This window comes from Leptinotarsa decemlineata, unplaced genomic scaffold (assembly GCF_025532065.1).
Source record: "Leptinotarsa decemlineata unplaced genomic scaffold, Ldec_3_MD MMD2_tig00026328_RagTag_RagTag, whole genome shotgun sequence".
NCBI lineage: Eukaryota > Metazoa > Arthropoda > Insecta > Coleoptera > Chrysomelidae > Leptinotarsa > Leptinotarsa decemlineata.
The window spans coordinates 1,837,659-1,847,591 of record NW_027412688.1 but is presented as its reverse complement, the minus strand read 5'-3'; the positions used below and the strand labels follow the sequence as shown (position 1 = coordinate 1,847,591).

The 9,933-nt window shown below is 35.4% G+C and overlaps 1 non-coding gene across 1 annotated transcript; it reads left to right on the top strand.

Annotated features, from left to right (window-relative positions):
* The first annotated feature begins 1,829 nt into the window (after positions 1-1,829).
* Positions 1,830-1,922, top strand: TRNAY-GUA (transfer RNA tyrosine (anticodon GUA)). The gene is made up of 2 exons: positions 1,830-1,866; positions 1,887-1,922. It is a non-coding gene; the product is annotated as a tRNA-Tyr (tRNA).
* Positions 1,923-9,933: the final 8,011 nt, after the last annotated feature.

Genomic DNA, 9,933 nt, shown 5'->3' with positions numbered 1-9,933 from the left:
GAAACGTGAACTATTTAAAGTTAATTTTCTGAAACAAAAATGGGTAATCAACAACTAAATGCACAGGAAACCCAATCCTCAATTATCAAAGATAAATGAGGCTCCCCAAGGCGGTCAGTTGTGAAGCTTCGCCTTTCCTGTACTGCAAGGCAAACTAGTTGTGAGATAGAGCCCGAACACAACGCATATTCATGACTCTCAACACCAGACAGCGTAGTTTCGTCCCGCCATACGTCTCATCAGTGGTGCTAGGCCCAACCCATTGATGGCGTCTTCGTAAGGGAAGATGTCATGGTCCTCACTTAATTTCAGGCTTAGTCTTTAAGCACAGTTGATTTCAGCAATCATTTATAGTTCAGCCTAGCACCACTGATTGGATTTTGTGCAGCAGTTTCTCTTTTGTGTTATTTTTTTTTTCCACCGTAGTGTGCGCTGGTCAGGCCCTATCCCCCGAAGCCCCGATACATTCGGGAGGGCGCGCCAGCATAATCAACCAATGACCACTCCCCACACCGTGGGGTAAGTGATCATTGGGTCCGAGAATCATGTGCCCTGAGCAAACGCAGTGAGCCAAGAATGACAGCCTTCTGCATCTGTGCGGCTAAGATTTCTGCCTTAGTGCGGCAAGCCGGTATGATTTTGAGATTCGAGAGTAGAGAAGACATCATTCCACCAAGGACTCCAACAATCAGAACGACCATCTTGACAGAGTGATCTGGATAGAGTCTGCGGAGTTCGAAGAGAAAATCTCGATATTTTATCCGTTTTTCCTTCTCTTTTCTGACGATATTCGTCTCGCCAGGAGCTGGAAACTCCAGGACAAATATTGTCTTGATCTTCTGGTTCCCCATAATAGATTTAATATCTCCCGGGGCGTAGAGCATCACCGGTGTCTCGTCAATACCGTAAGAGTGCCGTAGATGGTAATATAGCACTCTTAGGGCCGCGTTATGTCGATGGATATGGGCCGAGACCGCATATGCTGGACATGCTGATAGCAAGTGCATTAGGGTCTCGGGCGCCTCGCGGCAGGCCCTGCACCCTGTGTCAGGAACCTCTATACCTATCACGCGACTGCGGTAGACTAAGGTGTTGAAGACACCATCGACCTGAGAAAAGCGAACGTCAGGCGCTTTGATAAGCCAAGGTCTTCAATATTATTGAAGAAGACCCCATGCATTGGCTTATCCCTGTGTCTCCGCAGAAGTAAGGTGATCTCTGCGGCTTTTATCTGAGCTTTTTGCTGAACGGGTTCCAACTCGGTGACAGAGTTGTAGTCACCTCGTTCAGAGTCGAAAACTATACCGAGTTCATCAGCTGCTCGAGCAGCTGCCCTAAGGAGAAATGCTCCAATTCCTGCTCTCTCATGGTCACGGACCATGCAGAGAAGGGGATCCGAACTCCTGATGACTTTACAGGCTGTATCCAGTACCATGCAAGATGCAAGATGCTTGTGTTGTTCTTTTGAACGGGATAACATGACAGGCTCGGTCATATTTTGACAGTAGGTATCGGTTTGAAATGATTCATAAAGTTTTTATTTTCATGTTCATAAGTTCATATTTTCATGTAAAAATGTGAGAAACTCTTGCAAATCCAAAAAAAACCCCCTGGGATATATGTAACATTGTAGAAATCACAATATTTTTTTTTATCAAATATGACATTTACCATTTCACTTTTTTCAAAGTCAAAGTACCTACACAAAAACATTTTTATGAAAAAAGGTTTATTCTCTATTTTAGTGAATCAAATCCTCATCTCGTATTTACTTAAAAAAGTATTTACTTTTTTACGTTAAAATAAACTTGTCGCAATATACTTCACAACCTTCGATAGCTCAGTTGGTAGAGCGGTGGACTGTAGTGGAACATATTATAGTAGACATCCATAGGTCGCTGGTTCAAATCCGGCTCGAAGGATTTTTTTTTCTTACCTCGAAGAATTTTATTGACATATAACTATAAATATGTTTTTTATATTTCTATCACGATAGGTGAAAAAAATTCGAACAGAAAAATTCCCACAGTATAATAATTTGCCTTCCATGTTTTATGTCTGAATTACCTACAAATGGCTAAAAATGTGGTCGAAAGTTAAATTGACTGCATTATTCGTTGACATTTGCACCAGATCTGCATTACTTTTTCTTCAACGATTTCTGATGTGGACTGTACGAAAAGTATCATAACCTTCAGCCAGTAAATATGAACCACCAAGTTTTCATCGAGTGTATTATCGATGTATCATATCGGTCGGTAGCCAATCGGTTCGACGTGGGTGCTTTGTTCACTCACTCGAATTGACTGCTGTGTCGATCAGTGATTCAAGCCCCAGGCTGAACTATCGATTTTCACTTGTTATCGTCCAACCCGTGTTAGGAATCACACGTTTAAAGGTAAGACCTCGTTACTCCTTAGCTCGCACAAGTTTCGACTTCTGAGGATTGTCGTTCGTAGGGGTGATACAGCTGGTTAATGGAAAAACAGAACCCAGATGGGTTCTGCCCTCTATCTCAAAAACGATTCAACGTATGAAAAAATGTTTGAAACAAAAGTTGTAGAGAATTCAATCCTCTACAATATTGATAACAAATACAAGTAGCATAAAACTCATTGGAAACGAGATATTGGCAAAAACGTGCAAAAAGTCGTTTTTTTTGACTTTTGACCCCCATTTTTTTAAGTTGCGGCCGTCGAATCATATGTGAATTTTGAGAATACTTTTATAATGCCAAAATACAAAGTTTATACAAATTTACAGGTGGGTATGTCAACTTTCTAAAATACAGGCCTAAATCGACCTAAAATGACTGGACAATTAATAATTTTTGAGAAAATTTAAGTTCGCCTTTCAAACCCACAAGCGTAAGGATGTGCAATGCAATTTATGAAACAACTAAAAACTTTGCTAGGATAACAATTTGGGAAAACGAAACACTACACCTCTCGTGATCGTTCCCCCCATCTCAAGTATTTCTATTTAGAAACTTCCAAACTCCACACGTGGTAAACAACGTCTGTTCATGATTTTACATATTCATAGCTTTCATACGATAATGTAATTCTATAAGGAGTAAACATGTCTTAGGAATTTGGTTGACAGAGTTTCCATTAGCAGCACTTTGACGTAGATAGTCTGAATGTAAATGAGAGTGAACGAGAACGGCCAACAACTCATTGGATTGTCGGATGGTAATCGGGTGGTGGAATTCAATGGCGTATCCAAAGGAAGGAAAAGGGGTGAATTATCTTTAAGATCCATAGAACCCATTAATTATATTCCAATCCGAGGTTCAGTGAATGTATAAACAGTTTGGGATTGTGTTGATTTGCAAAGGGACATCGACAGTATTTATGAATGGAGCATCACAAATTGAAATTCAATATTAACAAATGTAGCATCATCACAATAACTCGTTTGAAGGATCCTGTTGTTTTTGATTATACAGGGTGTTAATTAAATATGTACCATAAATCCAACAGACGATTCTTTAGGTAATTTTAGGACGAAATGTTCATATAAACATGGGTCCGCAAATCTTTCGTGCTCAAGATACAGGGTGTTGAAATAAAAATGAAAAAAAAGTAATTCGTGAATATCTTAAATATCCTTTACCTAATTTTGTTGTGATTTGGCGATGGCATTTATTACATTAAGGAGCTAATTTAGCCCGGACGTGATTCAATTCATCAAGTCCAGTGGCGTCTCGAGCGGGATTTGAACGAATATTTTTGACTTAAAAATGTACGCCACTGACTTTTGTGCAATTTTTATCATTTCTTTGGATTGATCAATTAGAAATACAACTTTTTTGTCTCTTGAATTTTTTTCGTATCTTGCTTAGTTTTTAAGAAAAAAAGTTGACCTAATGGCATATCCCTGGACCTCACAAGGGCTAAATGTTTCTTTTGAAAATTATCATTTTTACAATTTTTCATTACTAATTATGTAACAATAACAACAAATATTAAATAACATTAACATCTAGACTAACGAATTGCACTAAATTAAGTGTTGGAAATGGCATCCTTCGGCTTCAATATAACCGTCTAACCACCGCATCTTTGAATTTCGCGCTCTTCTGAAAATACCATGAATAATATTCAAGGGTTGCCTTGGAAAACGATTGCAGCATTTAATAAACAACTAAACAACAAGAGCTTATAAAGTTGTTGTCAACTCTATAAGCTTTTAATTTATAATTGTTATAAAAAGTGAGTTTAGTGGTTATTTTTCGAACCAGTTTTATAAAACATGGTTCAATTTACTAACAGTGAAATGGCAGATATGCATTTCTGTCATGGAATGGCTCACGCAAACTCGAATGCTGCAAGACGCATTTAACATGAAAGATTTCCTCAACGTGTAGTGCCTAATAGAACTTTTGTATGTCTCCATGCACGACTTTCTGAAACAGGCAGCTTTAAAAGATCAACGGTTGTCATTGGGAGGCCTGCAACGGTACGAACAATTCAAATTGAAGAAGCTGTTTTAAATGAGATTGAAGTAAATCTTCATAACAGTACTCGGAAAATAGCTGAAGAACTGAATATTACCCATGTCACAGCGTGGCAGATTTTAAGAGCCTAGCAGCTATATGCCTATCACATGCAACGTGTGCAAGCTTTATTGCCCAGAGATTTGCCTGTAACACTAGCTTTTTTTAATTGGTTACGCAGTAAAATAAAAAGAAATCCAGGTTTCCTAAGTCGAATATTGTTTACAGATGAAGCTTGTTTTCCTCGCAATTCAATTATTAACTTCCACAACAATCACATTTGGACCGAAAACAATCCACACGCCTCGATAGAAAACAATTTTCAAAAACAGTTTTCTTTTAATATTTGGGTTGGAATTGTCGGTGACCATCTCATTGGGCCTCACTTCCTTCCACCTAGACTCAATGGAGAAGAATACCGAAGGCTTTTAGAATTCGTTTTACCTGGAAAGAAATTCCAGTCTTGGAAAGATTACGTATGTGATACATGCACGATGGTGCTCCACCACATTTTAGTGTAGTGGCACGGCCATTTTTGGATGAAAATTACCATAATCGCTGGATTGGGAGAGCAGGCACATACCCATGGCCACCTCGCTCGCCCGAAATAAACCCCTTAGATTATTTTCTCCAGGGACACCTTAAATCTATGGTATACAAAACTGCTATTCAAAATGAAGAGGATTTACGGAATAAAATCATCAATTCATGTGACATAATAAAGAATACGCCAGGTATTTTCAGAAGAGTGCGAAATTCAATGAAGCGGCGGCTAGACGGTTGTATTGAAGCCAAAGGATGCCATTTCGGACACTTAATTTAGTGCAACTCGTTAGTCTAGATGTAAATGCTATTTAATATTTGTTGTTATTGTTAAATAATTAGTAATGAAAAATTGTAAAAATGATAATTCTCAAAATAAATATTTAATTCCCCATTTAATCCTTGTGAGGTCCAGGGATATGCAATGAGGTCGAATTTTTTTTTCTTAAAAACTAAGCAAGATACGAAAAAAAATCAAGAGACAAAAAGTTGTATTTCTAATTGCTAAGTCCAAAGAAATGATAAAAATTGCATAAAAGTCAGTGGCGTACATTTTTAAGTAAAAAATATTCGTTCAAATCCCGCTCGAGACGCTACTGGACTTAATAAATTGAAACACGTTCGAGCTAAATTAGCTCCTCAATGTTATAAATACCATTGCCAAATGACAACAAAATTAAGTGAAGGATATTTAAGATATTTACGAATAACTTTTTTTATTTTAACGCCCTGTATCTTGAGAACGGAGAATTTGCGGACCCATGTTTATATGAATATTTTGTTTTAAAGTCACCTGACGAATCGTCTGTTAAATTTATGGTACATACTTAATTAACACCCTGTATGATGGATGGGGAAGTCCTCCACAGATGTTCTGAGGTTAGAGATCTTGGGATAAATTACAATAGTACCTTATCATTTGCCAAACATATTCAAAATATTGTTAAATCGTCAAATCGAATGTAAGGATTCATTATTAGACAAACTTGGGACTTTACGAATAACAGCACTATAAAATCATTATTCTATTCACTTGTGAAACCTAAATTGGAATTTGCAAAAATAATGTGGTCAGGTGAATATCGGTCCACAATAAATTGCTCAGGTATTTATATTACAAACAATACCGTATTAGGGCTGACTATGAAGTTATCAGATCCAATAAACTTAGACATGACTTCAAAGTTCTCTCTTTAGAAACTATGAGATCCCTCACCATGATATATTTTATGTATAATGTAATGAACAGCAAGATGAATGCACCAGGAATCCTAATATTACTGAGATTCAATGTCCCAATTCAATGTAGAATGCGGAGAACTTATCCATTCAATATTCCGTTGGTGGTTGCAACGAACAGATCCCCTTTCGTGACAATGTCTAATACATGTAGTGTGCTTGTAGATTTAGATTGGACTCTACCTCAGGGAGAATATCGTAAAGCAACATTCGATTATTTCTTGAATACATCTGTTTGATACGGTATACAAATTTATTATAATTAGTATTTTCATCTGTTCGTGAATATGATGTTCTATCCATTAGCTAGTTTACATATATTATTTTTATTATCGTTTTTATTGCACAACCATATTCAATAAAAGAGTACACATATAGTTCATTGCTATTCAACCAAAGTTTTTGAGTAGTTACACCATCGACTTTCATGATCATAATTATTAAAATATAAAGATTATTTTATATTCATTATCTATGTACTTTGTATTTGTATCCAAATAGAATTTTGGTCTATTTGGATACAAATGAATAAATAAATAAATAATGAAAATATTATATGAGGTGACGCAGAATTATTGTTCAAGAATAATCACTAGAATCTTCCATTAATCAATCAATCAATCATATATTTCATTCAGAGTCCCTATTGGGTATAGAACATGTCAATCACAATGAACAATAAAGAAGTTCTTATCCTGAAAAAGAAACATATAGTTTTACAATCAATAGCACAATTGCAAATATAAAAAAAACATATACTAATTCATTATTATTTCATATTGAAATACTCAGTGGGATCGTAAAAAAAATTAATTTGTAAATATTTTTTATGGAGCTTCGGAATCTGGATAGTGTGGTCTCATTTCTAATATTTACGTGCAACTTATTGTGAGCCTTTATATCCGTGGAAATTGGTCCCTTTGACACCAGATCGAGATTGTCAAGTCTGGGACAGATATTGCTGCTAGCTATAGTTTGATATTGGTGTACGTCATTATATCTCGGAAGTGTATTTCTGGTTCTGTAGATATAACATACCACCTCCAGTAGATACAAGTAGACTAATGGCAGGATATTCAACTCTGCAAATAGAGGTCTACAGGAGAGTCTGTTTGACGTTTTCATTATAGCTCGTATTGCTCGTTTTTGTGATAAAAAATACCTTGTGCTACCGGCATTGCTATCCATAGCATTATGCAATACATCAAATTTTACTGACAGTAGTTCTTATCGACATGGTTACGGATACACCTAATTTGATAAGTTTTAGTGGTTTTAATACCAGCAATGAGAAAGTGTACTATAGAATTCTATTATTGATTAATTGAAGAAAGATTTCCTTGCAATTTCATATCCCTGAAAGTAAATATATCCTTCAAATAGACTCTTTCTTCTATTTTTTTATTGAACATCTCTAAATGATCAACACACAGCTATCAGTTTTCACCTATTCAGTTTGAAAACTTGTCCAACTTGTCCTACTCTGTACGAAATAATTTGCGCCTGCGTATAACAAAATTAATTATTCAAAGTTTTCCTTGACCCGATTAGTGTCAATACGAACCCCACGTTACAATAAATAATACTAACATTATGATATTAATTATGTTGCAATTTCCTAATTAGAAGTTTATTTTCCAAGTTTAGGTAAGTTATTTATGGAATACTCTGCCAATTAAATAAATCAAGTATATTTATGTAGTCTGCCTACAGAACTAAAATGCTATAGTGCTAAGAATGTTTTTTAAAACTACCGCTATAAGGACCTTGGAGATCAATGAACGGAATTCAACTTTCCATCTTCCAATCTATACGGCGATCAATCCAAAGAATTATATTATTTCACAGTAACATGCCTAACACACAATAAAAATGGTATTAGAATATATAATGGCGAGTTTGTTGCAATATATCGTTTAAATATTTTAACACCTTGTTTGAATGGTCTCGACATGATTGTTTTTCAAATGTGAGTTGACTGTGGGTGCATTATTTTCGAACAGGCGTTTTCTGTATATGATAGAAATATATCAAGGTTGAAGTCAAAATCACGAACTAAAAATTGACATTTCCAGATTGCTAGTGAAATCTCGAGTTTGAAATTGTAACTTCGAAAGTCAAAATTAAAGAATGAAGTTCAAATATCGATTGTGAAATTATTCGAAATTAAAGTGGAAAAACTGGTTCTGAAGCTGAATTTTGGAGTCCAAGATGAAAATTCAGGGATTGAAGTGGAAATGTCAAGATCAAAATTGAAAAATCGACGTTAATTCGAAATCACCAAAAAGTGGAAACTTCGAGTACAGGTCAAAATTCCGGACTTTAAAAATCCATACTCAGAGTTTGAAAAAGAAGTTTGGAAACCTCTAGGTTTATGTTGAAATTTCCGAAAATTGCATAGAACTCGCCAATACAATACGGTTTATTGTATGATTTTTACTATAAAGGGTTTTGAAAAAACCGGTTGCAATTTCGGTTTTTGTAAAACTCTTCATAGTGAAAATCATACAATATACTGTATTAATTAGTTTTTTTTTAATTCCCAGACTGAATATAATGAAAGCATTCACAAAACGAAGCTTTGTGAAATAATGTATAGTAATGTCTTTGGGCTCTGATTTTATCTATTTGTCTCAGAGTGGAAGTTGCAGTAACTATATTTTTGAATTTAATTACAGAATATCTCTGTCATAATCTCCATCAACAACAACAACAACAATGCCAAAGATAAAGTGGATAAGTTGGAGAAATCTGGAGTTTATAAGCTTGAGTGTCCGGAGTGTAATAGTGTATGTGGGATAATGTAGTCAAAATTTGCAAAAACGGTATGCTGAACATGAAAGGTCCTTCAGACTAGGTATTTATGATTCGACGTTCTCAAACCATTTCTTGGCATGCAACCACAAGTTCCCGAATCTAGACTATACGGAAATGTTGCACTATGGATGGAAGGGTTGCAAACTCAATTATTTGGAATCCTTGGAAATTCACAAGCATAAACATTGCGGGTGCAACCTGTTAAATGATCAAATCCTTTGATTTAGTGAATTTGTTCCATGTTAGAGACTCGCACTGTATAACACCACTGTAGGTAATAATAGAGATACTTAGTTTGATTGAGTACCTGCATTTTGTTTACTGGTGACAATGTGGATATGCTTATTTGAAAACCGGTGAATAAACTAAATCGATATGATCATTTAACAGGTTGCACCCGCAATGTTTATGCTTGTGAATTTCCAACGATTCCAAATAATTGAGTTTGCAACCCTTCCTTCCTTACGGAAATATGCTCAGAAACGTCGATTAGTATATCAAAGTGCCCTCATTTTCATACAAAAAATTATTATACAGTGTGTCTCAAATATAAGATATAACTTCATCGATAATTTTTTCAAATGACAACCCTGTATTTTTAATGACTTTTATTGAAGACTTTTTCTCATGGGGTTACTTGAAGATAATGTTTGTTAAATATATTTTAAAGAACGAGGAATAAAAAATTTAAATTTGGCAGGCATGTGCAACTTGTTGAACCCTTTAATAAAAGTCATTAAAAAAAACAGGGTTGTCATTTAAAAACATTATCGATGACGTCATACCTCATATTTGAGACACTGTATAATTTTTTTTGCATTCGAATAAAGGCA